Source organism: Xiphophorus maculatus, chromosome 11, assembly GCF_002775205.1.
Source record: "Xiphophorus maculatus strain JP 163 A chromosome 11, X_maculatus-5.0-male, whole genome shotgun sequence".
In the NCBI taxonomy this organism is placed as follows: Eukaryota; Metazoa; Chordata; class Actinopteri; order Cyprinodontiformes; family Poeciliidae; genus Xiphophorus; species Xiphophorus maculatus.
In genome coordinates, this window is record NC_036453.1 from 29,653,362 (window position 1) to 29,669,243 (window position 15,882).

The 15,882-nt window shown below is 36.3% G+C and overlaps 1 protein-coding gene and 1 non-coding gene across 2 annotated transcripts in view; both read left to right on the plus strand.

Moving 5' to 3' along the window:
- trpc4 (transient receptor potential cation channel subfamily C member 4) overlaps positions 1-15,882 on the plus strand; it is a 70,620-nt gene that overhangs the window by 25,004 nt on the left and 29,734 nt on the right.
- On the plus strand, positions 12,556-12,629 carry trnai-uau. The gene has a single exon. It is a non-coding gene; the product is annotated as a tRNA-Ile (tRNA).

A 15,882-nucleotide genomic window follows, 5' to 3' on the forward strand; every position in this document is an offset into this window, starting at 1 on the left:
CAATGAAATATTAATTTCTTATGGCTTCAGTGTTTCACTCATGATAGTTCAATATGCCTTGATGTGAATTTGCTGAAACCATTAGGGATTTGTGCGTTTTATATCCATTCATGAATATTGCACTGTTATTATCTTATTCAATAGGTCATATGTCATGATTTAATTAAATTGGTAACATTTTCTGTGACTTAAGAGTAAAGTGAGAGGATTGTGCCAGCTGGCAATTGTGACACCTTGTGAATACCAAGAACCTTGTAGACTGCAGAGTATGTCCTTGATGTAGACATGCATCATCTGTGTGACACTTGACAAGTCAAAGCAATGTAAAATTGCTCCTCCTGACAACAGTATTTAATCTCTGTTCTTGTGTAAATCTGTCAGTCAAGTCATGTCAGCATTAAAAAAGAGGAAGTCTTGAAATCATTTCTGAATGCCTGAAAAATGCCCAGTAAAATAGACTATATCTAAAATGAGATTAAAGGAGATTTAATATTTTAAAAGAACAGGTGGACTTTTGATTAAAATGATTTGTGGTATTGCCTGCATAAAAGAAAGAGAAAAGAGGGGCAACCAGGAGGTCATATGTTTATCCCTTTTGAGTGAGAGCAAATAGAATTTATGAGGTACAAACAGAATTATAGAGCTTTTAAAAAGAATTGAGATTCATTCAAAAGTTTTGGAAGAATATGGTTATAAGGATCTAGTTTCCAGAGGCTGAGTGTGTCGAAGTGATCTTATTCAGATAAGGAGAAGGCTCCAAATCACAGCAAAAGAGAGTGAGTACAATATCCTCCCACGTTTGCTCCTGGGAAATTGTTCTATTTACGGTGCTGTCACTCCAACACTGATTTAAATCTCTCCGTGAGAAACTATTATTAAACTGCCTGTAGTTAAGATTTGGCCCCAGCAGTTACAGCACACTTAAAGCAAGTGCAGAAATTTTAAGTGTGCTGCTATTCTTCAACAAACATCAGAAGAATATAAAACCAACAGAGATTGCTCATTGATCATTATTAAGTAGCCATTGCAGCTTACAGTACATCAGTCATTTTACAACTTTGAAAGGCTTACTTTGTGATTGGCTGTATTGCCATATGACTCCTTGACATAGTGTGTTTTGTGGATTGAACCGATGCATTAGTTAGTTTTCAGAGTGTGAGATTAGGTAAAACTGTCAAGTGAGGAGAAAATGGGGGCTTAAAATAGAATGTATTCTAAAGATGGAAAAATGGGTGGAATGAGGACAGTTCCTAAAATCAATGGTTTAGCTGAAGAAGGTGACAAGTGGGACAAAGCTTTCTGGTGTCTGTCAGATATCACTTCTTATGTAAAAATGTGGGGAACAACAAATATACATCGAATGAGAACAAGTTGTTGTCCCCTATGTCAATCCCTTTGTGCTTTGTTGTCTTTGGATGCCTGAATAGCCCCAGGCCATGATTCTGTAAGTCTTCTCTCAAAACAATTGGTCTTTCAAAATCCCTCATGGCTGGATAGTAGAGCTGAGACAGAAGGCAACACCTGGTTCTCCATTAGCTCCCTTAGGACACAAATCCTCACACATTAATTCTCTGAAGTGAGAAGATCTGTCAGAAAATCAGACACATACTGATTCTTGAGGCATACATATGGGCTCTGCCTTGCAGCCACAGAAGTGCAAAGAAACAAGCTAAGCTGCGTCTGAAGGGACAACGATAGTCTTAGCAACAGAGTTGCATTAGTTTGTTCTCCCTTCATTTTTATATTTTGCTTTTAAGAACATGTGACTGCAAACTCCACAATATCAACTTTTGCAGTTTCTTATGCAAGGTGTATTTATATAAATGTTTGGAAAAAAGTTATATACTGTATATTCCATGTATTACAAATGTCTATATGTCCTTTAGCTTTTTAACATTTTACCACATCACAGCCAAGATCAACCTACCAAAAAAACATTGTAATTTTTGGGTGAATATTGGTGAATGGACTTCATGATAGGTCTTGTAACAACAACAAATTATGAGTTCAGATTTTAATCAGTGCACTAATGACAGAAAATAAATCCCATAGTTCAAATCATTTAGTTTCTCTAATCTATTAAGAAATAAGATTTTACTAAGCTAACAAGATTGAAGAATGATTGACAAACTCCCCCAGACCCCCAAAAAACTGTTCTTAAACAATCAGCTTAATGAACTCTCCTTCAGTAATTTCTTTGAGTGTGGCAGTTCACTGGTTCTTTTTTGTGAAGATGACAGAGACAGCATAAGAAATCCCAGTAAATTAGGTCTAAAGGGGTTTGATTCCAGCTGAGGCTAATATGTGTCTCCGTATAAGTCAGCGTTCAAAGTGTCCTCCTGCAAAATGTACTGTTCTCTCAGTAAAATGAATTGTCTAGAGATAGAGAACTGATACAATTTAAATCAAAAACTGTCAGAAAAAAATACCTGAACATTATAACCCAAGATATATTTTTCTTACAGATCATGGGTGTTCAACTCCAGTCCTCAATGGCTAGTGTCGTGCCAGTTGTAGATGAGTCTCTGCTCCAACACAGCTGATTCCGATGGTGCAACTATCTCCTCAGCATGTCAAAGTTCTGCAGAGGGCTGCTAATGAGACATCATTTGATTCAGGTGTGGTGAACCAGGGAGAGAACTACATCATGCAGGATACTGGCCCTAGAGAACTGACTTTTAACACCTCTCTTATAGATAATTGGGAAGGCTTACTGACTCTTTGTAATGAAATGTACAGTATACCAATCCTACAATGCTATAAAATGTAGAGTGCTGCATTTAAATGTCTGTTCCAGAGCTTGAAATTCAATAGAAAAATGATGATCAAAGAAGCAAAGAATTTCACTGATGCTCTTGTAATGATTTGGATGATTTATTTGCCCCTGTGGTCCTCCAGCCTGCAATGCTGGTTTGAGTGACTGCTGCTGCTACAGGTTCCCTGATATAAAAGGAGCTCCCACAAAAGATCAGTACATAAGCAGAAATTATAGAAACTGGAGAAACAAATTTGGTGTGGAATTCTGTTTTCTTCCAGTGCTCAACATGTCTGAAAATATGCAACAGCGGAAACAGAATAGCTGACAGTTTTAAAAAAGGAAATTAGAACACTATTAATAATAAAACAGCTATGAATTTTAAAATGATGATAAATATTACAGAATAACTCCCACTGTACAAGCTTGTGAGCTAGATTTATTGGTGATTTGAAGCCAGCCACTAACTCACACTGCCTTTTTTTTGCCTGTACAGTGTACTTCTGGATTTACTTGGGTTTGGTGGGCTTTAATGTGACAAATAGAAATCAGGCATGTATTTAAGTAAACTGAAATTTTTCTGAAGTTTTTCTGTTGTACCGTTATTGCCTTTCCTCTATATTTAACCTGAAACATATCCTGTTCAACATTTCACGCATAGGCAGTGTTGTGAATTAATCTGTTTAAGTAGCAGTCACTTTTTTAAGAACTTTGAACTGAATGGGGCTGATTTCTACATGAATAACTTCAAATGAGTGCTGCTCATCTTGAGGTCATTTCACAGCGATTTATTCAGGAGTGTATAGCGATAGCGTACACGGCCATTATGGAATCCACAATGGATGTGGATGAAAAACCACTCAGTCCCTTGAGTGGGTCTTTGAAGGGAACAAATGTGAAACTTCTGGCTCCCTTCAAAGAGCCTTCAAAACCAAATATACTTGTTCCTTAGACACTTGAATATGTAATGTGCGCCCAGTCTGTCTGCTACTTTTCTAGCCTCAAGCCTTTACTGCCAATGCTATGAGAGATAGAACTGAGATGAAAAATAAAAATCAACTTAATTAACTACCTCACTTTGATAAACTAGAAGATATAGACACATTACTATTACAGCATAAATGGAAAAAGTTGCAACTATAACCACATATGTTGTAAAAGTGATCTTGTATCTAACCAACATTGCCAACAAGTGAATTTGTTTAAGTATTGCTTGAGAATATTATGGTCCTTCAGTAAAGGAGCTCAGTTTACAGCAGATTTGACCGACAGTGGTGGGAGTAAAATCGTAATGAGTTCATACCATTGACCTTCAGTAGGTCTAAATTCTTCCATGATTACCTTTAAGAAAATCCTCTATTAGTCCCATAATTGGGAAATTTAAGTGGTTGCAATAAAATAAGAACAGCAGAGTGTAGAAAAAAACACAATACAAGCTAAATAAATATGCACTAATGCTTACCTATATATACTGTACATAAATACTTACACAGACACACATACATATATCATTTCACTCAGTAAAGCATTTCATATCAACAGAAAACTACTGTGTGTATTGCATTTGTTAGCCTGATTGTGAGTGGTCATTTGGAAGGACTTTGTTGGAGAGCCTGGCAGCAGTTGGACAGAAAGACCTTCTAAAGCTCTCATTACGGCATTGTGAAGCTGCATCCAACAACTGAAGGAGCTGCTCAGCACCTTCAGACTGCATGGCACGAATGAAGTGGGTCCAGTGACAAGCTCACCAAGAGGCAAATATTTGCTTTGGTCTGGAATGTTCTTATTAGAACCAGTCCTTTAATAGATATCACAGTATGATGCAAATTTTAGCTGAACTGGAGAGAGGACATAGAAATACAGTCACTTCTTTGGATATAATGTCCACCTAATTAATTGCAAGGATTTCTTTGGGAAGTAGTCATGCCTGATGGAAAAATCTGTGCTCCAATTATTATACTGGCTTTCTCTTTCATGGTGTTGGGCTCCTGAGGGGATCAGACTGCTACTCTTCTCTACATCAACTCTTCCTAAGGAGTGAGGGCAAACCCCACTCTGCTAAAATTGTTCTACCTAAGCTCTGATTACAAAGCCCTTCGGGCAGCCGCTAAAGCTATCTCTCCGAATGACATCGTTGCCTTTTTTTTTTTTTTTTGTCTGCATTGGATACAGCTGGGGGACCTCAACATACATCAAGCTTCAGACTGAAGCAAAATAGAGCTGAAAAGGGAGCTGACATGAAAAGAGAGTAACAACAACAGCAGCAAAAACAATCTGACTAGGCACAATTGAAAATTGTAGACAATAGAAGCTCTTGACATTGTTAATTAAATTTAACCCTTATTTTCAGTGCACCACAAAGCAATTTTTCCAGTGCATGGAGAATCAGTTATAGACTGTGGATGAATGCACAAAGCAGTGCTTTATTATTTTTTTCTATAGTCTGTCTTTGTAATTCCTACAAATGTATTCCAGTTCTTTCTAAATAATGTAAAAAATTATGCTCTCGTCAGCAAAGAAGGGATTAATAATTATTTACGTTTGATTGAAATAATGGGTATATAAAGTTTTATTACCATAAGTTTAATTTAATTCAGTTTACAAGAGAATAAATTAATTATTAGCCAAACTCAATGTTAAATTTCTAGTTTACAGCCTCTGAAGTAGTTTATAAGAAAATGCATATATAGAGAGTTAGTAAACAAAACCAAGAAGCAAGAAAATAGACACCCCAACATAATTTTTCATTTTGAATCTTTAATTTCTGATCGTAATAAGTTCTGTAGTGTTATTTCAGTTAGTCCGTGCAATTCTACACATGGCCGCTGGGGGCGCTGACGCGTTAGTGACCAAGGAAAGATTGAGCACACCAGAAGAATAAATCTTCTTCCTGTTGAAGGTAAAAGGAGCTCAACGTTTGTGTCTCGTCTTTTCTATATCGCAGGTCAGTAAAAATGTATGTTGATGCATAAATGTGGTGTCCAAGAATTAAGACGTTATAGACTCGAGAGTCAACTGGTGGGTCACTTTGTACAGCTTTGGATGGACATTGTGTAGAAAACGGGACGTATTTCTGGAGGCTAACTAATGCTAATGCGAGCGAACATTGTACATGTGTTGAGCTAGCTGAGAAACACAAGACACAATGTTGTCAGTCAAACTCAATGAGTATATGTTGTGCAGAATAAAAGTTGTAAAAGCTATTAAAATAGTTAAAAGCAAATCCATATATTTTTATTTTGACAGTTAAAAATACAAAAGGTCTGAGGAAAAGGGACAATATATTTGAGTTTGAGCTAATTGGTTTGGATAATTAAAAGCTATCTAAAGTATTTTGTTATTCAATAAAATTCATGATGGAGCATGTTAAAATAATTCTCGTTCGGTTTAAAGGGATATTGCAGTCATTTGTAATGTACTGAATCGAAGGGTTATTTGTGTAAGTTGTACAGTGATACCTGAAGTACTTGATATGATGTATTGTATATGGAGTATGGTCATCACCAGAAGAATAAATCTTCCTGTTGAAGTTAAAAAGAGCTCAACGTGTGTGTCTCGTCTTTTTCATATCGCAGCATCACACGTTGAGGGAAGATCACCTACTACATTACCCTCAGCCATCCGAGGTTGCAGGGTAACACATAAAGTGCCAGCTTTGAAAAAATATTTAAGAATTTCAACATCTGGCATTTTAATTGGTTGGAGTGCCGCAGGAGGGGCTTGTACAACTGCTTGCAACCTTACAAAATTAGACATATTGATTAATCACAGCTCCAGAGTGTGATTAAATTTTTAATTGCTTGACAGCACTATGTATTCAATCTCACTATGCTAGAGTTAGTAAAAGAGCAAAAGTATATCATGTGGGTCATATGTGATAAAAGCAGTTAAATTCAATCTAATTAAACAGCCAACATTTACTACATCCCACCTTACTTTTACGTAAGATTCTAGTATGTAAGAGCCCTGGGAAAATGAATGACCACTCAAGCTGTTGGAAGACACTTTAAAAAAAGCCCTTTCTTAATGGCACTATCTTGTCGTTCTAATGGTATGCACTCTGTTGCGCGTTAGGGTGTTAAGGTATGCCAAAACATTTCTTCAGGGTAAAGACTGTTCTTTTATTATTCATCATGCTTACGTTAATGTACTGCCAACTGGTAAAAACCTTGGGAACATTCTAGACAAAATGAGTATATGATTGGGTTTTTTTTGTTGTTTTTTTTCATACACACTGCTTTTATCTGAGGCCTGATTATGGTGACATTAAAAACAAGCAAAGAGGCAGCCAAATGTGATTCTTTCTTTTGTACTTTGCAGTAGTCTCTATGAAACATTTTCAAGTTGTGACATCAACAATCAGGCTGCCTCAGTATTGCTTCACTACCCTTATTATTCACCTAGAAAAAAAAGCATTAATTTGGAAAGAAGGAGAGCCTAAGCCAAAAATAAAAGAAGTAATTTTTAGCTGTGGCCCTGATAAATCACTGAAGTGGAGGTAAAGGTGGATTTGTTTGCGTCAGGACTGCGTAAACATCCTTTAGTGCAGGATGTGCTCAGTCAGGACATGTGTACTCTAAGACAATCTGCTTATTCTTCTCAAGGTCTGGAAGATGATAACTGTGCTGAGTGGACCATTTCAGCGGCTGCTATCTTTGATTTGTTAGCTAGAGCTGTTTATACAGCCTTGGCGCTGCTAATTCTAAAGAAAGTACAGTGTTTTAATGCTACACAGACAGGGGCTTTTTGAAGAACGCAGCAGAACCTGTAAAAGCTTTTGACATTGGGAAGACCTGCCAAAGCCTTCATGCTAAGACTGTGGCTCAGTGATGAGAGTAGTCATCTTGCAGTCAAAGTGTTGGACTAAGTTCCAGCAAACTCTTGTCAATATGACTCTGGACAAAGCATTTAACCCCAACTTGTGTGTATGTACTGTATATGTGTGTTTAGTGAGTTTGATTGAATGGATGTGTCTCCAGGGTAAAGAACTTTGAGTGGTCAGCATGACTTGAAAATAGCCATATAAATTCAGTTTAACATTTACTTGTTTCTTCATTGACCTGCTTTCAGTCTCCATGGCAATTTATATTGGGTGATGGGTAGTGTATTAATGTAGTAGTTTGTACTACTACATTAATACTTAGTGTTTAAACTTGGATATGCACTGCAGGTTCAGACTGGGAAGACTGGTGCACAGGAAAACATGTACAGCAGATCCATCATTTCTAGCAATGCAACGCAGAAGTCACAGGTTTGAGTCCCGACTCATTTAGTTTTGGCACACATATACAGTATATATATATATATATATAAACATATATACAGTACAGACCAAAAGTTTAACACACCTTTTAATTCAATGAGTTTCCTTTATTTTCATGACTATTGACATTGTACGTAGATTCACACTGAAGGCATCAAAACTATGAATAACACATGTGGAAATATGCACTAAACAAAAAAGTGTAAAACAACTGAAAATACCCCTTATATTCTAGTTTCTTCAAAGTAGCAACCTTTTGCTGTGATTACTGCTTTGCACACACTCTGCATTTTCTTGATGAGCTTCAAGAGGTAGTCACCTGAAATGGTTTTCACTTCATAGGTGTGCCCTGTCAGGTTAATAAGTGGGATTTCTTGCCTTATAAATAGTCATGAAAATAAAGAAAACCCATTTTAATTAGAAGGTGTGTCCAAACTTTTGGTCTGTAAAATATATATATATATATATATATATATATATATATATATATATATATATATATATATATATATAGTTTTTTTTTTAGGTGACATAATTGACATAATTACTATATAATAACTGACATAATTACAGTCAGGTGTATCGGCTGCATAGGATCCACCACTGCCACCAGCAGCGACCACTGTTCAGGGAAAAAGTCACACAAGTACAAAGCACAAGCACCTCCACATGACCCAGATTCTGACAGTAGTTTACTCCAGTGTTAGTAGCTTAATGAGATTGCTGATTATAGTACTTAACCTGTTTAATCCCAAATTTCTTCCTGCAAAATAGGTTCATGGATTTCAATCCTTGGACCTCCGTGACACATAATATTTATGAATTATTGCATTTTATGTTGGTTATGTTGGTGAAAATGTAGGTTTTATACTCGGCAACAATTGTTGCCAGTGGGAAATTGCATAGTCTAAATTACACAAATCTGGCCTATTTACACATACTGTATAAGAAAATAAGAAAAATCATGACATGCATAACTTATTATAACAAAGAATGGTTACTAGAGTGTTCAGAAATATTTTAGAAACAAGCCACATTCTGCAGATGTCATTGTCTCAATGTGCCAAGTGACCTTTGACCTAATTTGATTATTTCATCAATTAGGCAAAATCAGGTGAAAATGTTAGTATGAACAAATCTGCATCTGAGAGGAGATTGCCCCTGTTCCACCAGACCACGGACAAGACCTTTGCCTTGTCCTGAACTAGTTCAGGCGTGGCGTCATCTTGTAGTGGTCATTCAGTTCATAGGCCACACTTTGTGGAAAGGGTCAGCTTTTGGGGGATGGGGAATGGGGAGGGGTTCAACTGTGGGAATGACAGTTATGTAGGAGACATCATTTTGAGATTCCTTCAGGCCTACAAAATCTAAAACAACTTATAGTTTAAGCTGTATGGGAACAGCAAGACATATAGAATAAACAGCAAAGCTATGGACACATAGCCACATAGCATAGTGCTGTCTATGTATTATGCTAGCGGCAACAATTTTTGCCACACTTACATTCACTCTTCTTATGATCAAAATATGAATGAATGGATACAATTTTCTTTATATATCAGTAGAAGACACTTGAAAAAACATATGTACAAAATATTTTATTTATATATTTTTTATTAAAGTATTTTACTGACTTCCTCTTGTACATGTTTGTGACACACATTTACCTCCAGCATTACAGGCAGGAAGTAAAGAGGTCTGGTCATGTGACCATTCACACTAGACACATGAAATTGATATTGCTTAGAGTAGACACACTATTATTTGATTTTAAAACTTCAATTAGCTGCTAAAAGTCAAAACAATTCTTTTAGAGCTTCCAGAAGTTAGAAAAAATGTCTGGCAACAAATGTTGCTGGTGGGATTAAACGGGTTAATTGTAGTGCTACATATTTTTTGTTAAACTCTTGGGGAAGAAGGTGTTTATTCCATACATGTGTAGTATCTGTTTGAGAAACATCAATGCTGAACTTATCCCTTCACCTATTGTCATTTACCTAAGTCTTATCAGGCTTATCAATTTTCTTATCAGTCATAAACAATAAATGAGACTTAATTATCTATTTTTCTGACAATTAGATGGTGGTGCTCAAACTTAGTCATTTTGATCTAAATTACTAGTTTCATTAATAATTGCCCTAAGCAATTATGTATAGTGATTCATAGACAAACCAGACCCCATTGCTGTAGAACTCGGATATATGTTTCTTTATTAATTAGGTGACATCTAAAGGCAGTTTGTTGAACTGGATGTAGTGTTAGAGTAAACATGATCAAATACAAATGCACAACATAATTTTCAAATGTTTATTTGTAAAAAAATATATATATATTAAAAAAATCACAGAAAATTCTAAATAAAGTACCTTGAAGATTGTGTTTTTAATGTGACAAAATACAAAAAAAATCTTCTAACAACTTCAGAGCTTTCTTTCAATTCTTACAATAGATGTACAATTTTGTACTTTTTATTTTATTACTAAACTTTTCTGTTCTTTTATGTAAAATAATGTGTCTTGGAAATTGTATTCAGAGTTGATAATTACCATTGGCAGGGTGTCTTGCCATTGTGAAGCTGCACAAATGCATATTTCTCTCCTACAGTGCACGTCTCAGTCAATTTTCTTCCTTTTCTATATAATCTTTACTCAGTGTGTGCAGTGGGGAGCCACAAAAAGAGATAACAGATCAATTTTAATTACCCTGTAGTCTCTACAAGAGCGGAAGAGTAATGGGAATTTGAACTGCGATGCGAGCACACAACAACTACAGGGAACCCCCAGATGCTCAGATACAAAATATAGCACGACTCCCACGGTTGTGCCCAGGAGAACGGAGGGATTTTGAAAATCTGTGAGTTACATAACCATGGCATTGACACAAAATTTTTAAAACTACACATAGTGTGGAGTAACATCATGAAAAGGTGGTCAAATCGTCTCAAATGCTTGGGACAAGATGAGTTTGGCAAATCATTTCTACTGAGATGAAAGAGAAAAGACTGTATAACTTGGTTGGAGAGATAATTCCTTTGTCAAGCTTTTGACAAAAGCGGGTTTAACCTGCAGCTGTATGCGCGTGTGCGGGAGAGATAGGAGAAAGAAGGGAAAAAATGGTAGGGGGGGACAGAGAGGGACACAGATGGACTGGGGAAATGCTGCAAAAGAAGACGTCACTGCCAGATGGATGCTGGTTTAGAATTGCGGGCATGTTAGGTTTCACAGAGGACAGGGTGCTTGTTTGCTGTGTAGCTGCAGAAACCCACCCGTAACACATTCTTTGGTGCCTTGTCAAGTTTTAATGTGAACGGCACCATTTGTTGAATCTCAAGTAAACGTCATCCCTGTTGTTTATAATGAAGAAGCTTAAAAATATTTATTTTTCTTAAAAACATAAACACTGATACTGTGACACAGCAGCAGCAAACTAGTCTGCAGCAATGCAATCTTACCACTACCAAACATATGGAGATCAGTATATACAACGCTGAACCCCTCTGTCATATTAACAGCAAAATAAAACCAACTAACAATTAAACAGACAACTCATAAATAAATAGAAAAACCCAAATCTACTGTGTCTAAATCCTTCTGCGACTGAAGCCATACTGCGTTTTCCCTCAAGGAGGAATTTAATCAACCAGGGCAAGAAACATTACCTTCATTAGAACAAAATGTCTGTGCTGCCATGCGGCACCTTTGAGAAAGTGAATAAATCAGTATAAGTGAGGCAAAGCAGAATCCTTTAGTGCTTTTTCTGTCAGTATCCACACAACATGTTAGATGTTGTAAATGTCTGCGCCAATCAGTCCCCTTTCAAATGTCCTTTTATGGTGGGGAAATTAGCTTCAGAGCTATTTTTAAAGGCCTTAGTATTTTCTGTTTTCTGACCTGTCAGCCACAGATGTTCTGCAATGTTAGAGGTCTTATGTAAACTTGCGGACAAAAGAACAGTCCCTTCAGCACAAATAAACATTTATAAGCTGTCATTTCTGACATCATTAAAAGGTTGGTATTATGTAAAATTGACGTTTTTACAAATGTTATTCCTTCATCAAAAATATGCATAGAGTTTTGTTTGATTCCGTCATGCATATGTGAGGAATCCTTTAATTTCCCATGGCAGCCATTCAGGGGTATCTAAATCCTTGCTCCCACAAACCACTGCTTGTTTCCACAAAGATCGGCCAGAGCTGCAGTCTCCAGTTGAGCTTTCTCCTCACATATCACTCCCCAACCAGATAACGCCAGGATCAATTAGGAATCACCTGGTGGAACTGATGCTCAGCTCATCATATGAACTACTTCTCAGTCCAAAGCTCCTAAGAATTGTTGGAAATAGAATAATGAAAAGCATCATCCTACTGAAGGTGGGATCTCAAAAACTGTAGGAGCTTCTTAAAAATAGCAGAAGGCTTTAAATTAAACCATTATGCATGTTGATTTTGAAAAACATAATATTAGCATTTTTTCAAATCTTCATTCTGGTATGATCATGTAAGTTTTTCTTATATCAATGAAAACTCAACATTATGTATGGCTGGTTAGCTCAGCTGGTCAGAGTGTAGTGTTTATAACGCCAAGGTCATGGGTTCAATTCCCACACCGACCATTTGAAACAAAATGTCTTTCAGAAAATCAACATTTCAAAATAACAGGAGGCTTTAAATCAAACCATTATGCATATTGATTTTGAAAAACTTTAGAATTTCACTGCTTTTGTCAAGATCATGTAAGTTTTTCATTCATCGATGAAAACTCAACATTATGTATGGTTGGTTAGCTCAAATGGTCATAATGTGGTGCTTATAACGCCAAGGTCATGGGTTCAATCCCCATACGGCCAATTAAAATCTAAACTCTTCAGAAAATCAACACTTAAATAGACCAAGCATCAAATTACGAAGTCAAATATTTAATAAGTCATGTTTGATATATACAGCATTCCTATAACAGTTGAAGGTAACATAAATAAAATGACACAGAAAATACACAATACCGCCCCTTTAATTAGCCCTTTTAACTACTGGCTTCTATAAAACATAAGCTCATCACTTGCGTTGCAAACACTGCAAATATGTTATGTGCTTCATGTCACATGTCAATCATTTGCCACTTATATTTCTAAGTTTGTTCGATTGAAGTAACTGATAAAGCAATAATTTATTAAGTTGTTTTTCAAATATACAGAGAATCTTCATAATAAATTACACAAAATAATAAATTACACTAAAAACAAGGCTTTCCTGGGAGATAGATCTCATCATTGGTCATCTGCAATTGCGCTGCACAAGGTGGCAGCTTGTTGGAGCAGCTCTGTTATGTTCTGTATGATTTATTATTTACAAAACTCTTCTCCCTCCCTTTTTTGGTTGAAACAATAATTCTTTGAGGTTTCCTTCTTGTTTTGGATGTTGCATAGCAGGCAGGATTTTTGCTGTTGCTTTTTAAATTTCTGAGTGTTAGTTGTGATGTCTAACCATATCATAAATGATTAACATCTCAAAAGGACACAAACAGTCTCAAGGATGCAGTATCAGGTGTTTCACTAGCACGTAGCTGGAGAATTATTTTCTTGACTTAGTTTCTCTCTACCAGGCTTCCTATTCAAACCAAGAGGAATAGTGAAAACTAAGGACAGATGGTTTAATCTAGGAGATGATGCACTGAAACAACATTTCTACAACCCAGATGTTTAACAGTTAGCTTTAGCTTTTGGTCCATGTTATATACTGAGTTTAGTAGTGTAATCTCATCAACCGCATACATTTCACCATCAGCTGTGCCAACTCTGCATGCGACGCCATCAACTCAGTTGTTGCTAAGCTGCAGGCATAACATCATTTACGGCGATATGTAAAAGTTCTAACGATGCCTTGCTTTTTTACACTTCCAATATTTTAGTTTGTTAATTTCACTAAATTGGAAAAAAAAAGTCATATTTGTTTCATCCAAATGTCATAGATCCATACAGCTTGACTGCAAGACCTCCTCAGGTCAAATCAGATCATAATCATTTGTTTCTCTGCTCGGTGCATAAAGCCCCCTGTTGACAGGAAACCTATGATAAAAAGAACTGTCAGAAGATGGTCACAGCAAGAAAAAAAGCTCTGTGGGATTGTTTTGAAACTGTAGACTGGGATGCACTTTGCCAGCCCCATGTAGAAGACATTATTGCCATGACTATGTCTGACTGACTTTATAAAATTAAGTGTGGATAACACCATTCCCACCAGAACAGTAGCTTGCTTTCCCAATAAGAAGCTGTGGATTGTCAGTGAGCTGAAGGAAACTGCTCAACAAAAAATAGCCGTTAAGAAGGGAATTATTACTTGGAATTATTTAGAAATACACAAAAGCAACCAAAAATCAAGCTTAGAGGTACCAAGGAGGTGCACTGGAAAAACTGAAGAGCAAGCTTAAAAAAACAACATAACAAATGTGTGATCAGGAATAGAAATGATCACAGGCTTGAGCCAGGATGATCAGCTCAGTTTACCTCTGAACAATGCCAATGAATTGAACTGGTTTTAATAGATTCATCTGAGGAAAAGGCTCATCATCCCACTTCAGCAAACTCACTGTCATTTGCACAAACCAGGCAACATAAATATTATGTTGTTTTATTTCTCTGCTGCATTTAGGACAGCGCAGCCTCATTTACTATTTGTCTGGTGACTATCTGAAAAACAGGCCGCAGTTTGTGAAATTTAAAAATTAAGTGGCAGGTCAGCTGATCAACATTAGAGGAGCACCACAGAGGACTTTATTCATTTTTTAATTTTTTTTATTTGGAGCAAAAGATTAGTGAAAATAAAGACAGCAGGAAGAGATTGTTTCCGCCCGCAGTCTTTGCCATCTATAATGACTTGGATAGTTCTGGTTGCATCATTTAATTTTCCTTTAATAAAATAATGTTGAATTGAAATAGCTTCATCACAGATCAAGTGTTTCTTCAAACCATGAAACTGAGGTGGCAGAATAAAAACTTTCAGCAGTCCATTGTGCAAGACATGTATGGGAAACTACACCCAGAGGACTGATGCAGCCAGACTATTGAAATGCATTCAGCACTTTAAATATAAGCTAAGTTGTTTTGTACCATGTTCAGCATCATATTAGCCTCATCAAATTCTGTAGATCAATATCATTTTAAGATGAGACATATTCTAGAGTCTAGACAATGATATTTCGTCTGCTGCCATTGAAGTGTTTGCTTTGTTTCATAACACTCTGTCATGTTGTTTATAATTCCCCATTAATCTGTAAATTTCATAGTGGTTAAAAGTTTATATAAGTGCATCGCAAGTTTGTAATAAACATGTAGATCACGGAATGACACACTGGCATCTACAATGAACTTTTGAACTCCAGTTGTAAGAAGGAAGAAATGCCTAGAGAGGAACAATATCTAAATGCCACATAAAGGCTCCATTTGAAAATTCATACTCAGCATAAAATATATAAAAACTCTCCAGTTTGTATTTTCTTGTATGCATGTTGGGTTTCGTTCCTTTTGGCTTGCACAAACTAGTTCACAGAAATATAAGTGATCAAATGCAATGTTTATAGGAAATTAAAGCCATTAACAACCTATTGGCATGAGTATTACACTGGAGGATTTTTGGTCTCCAAAATAGGAAACCCATTTAAGAAGAACAAATATTGACCCATTAAGGAGACAACGCTTTGGGTTAAAAATCTGTAGCACTACCACAGAAAATTCAGAAACCACAACTGTGAAAAATATTAATGGAGGTCAGTGCGCACTTTCTCCACATTAAATATGGCTTTAAGATAGCAGATGAGGTGTAAAGGGAACGAAAAAAAGAAATCTAGAAGAATAATCCCATATATCCATGCTA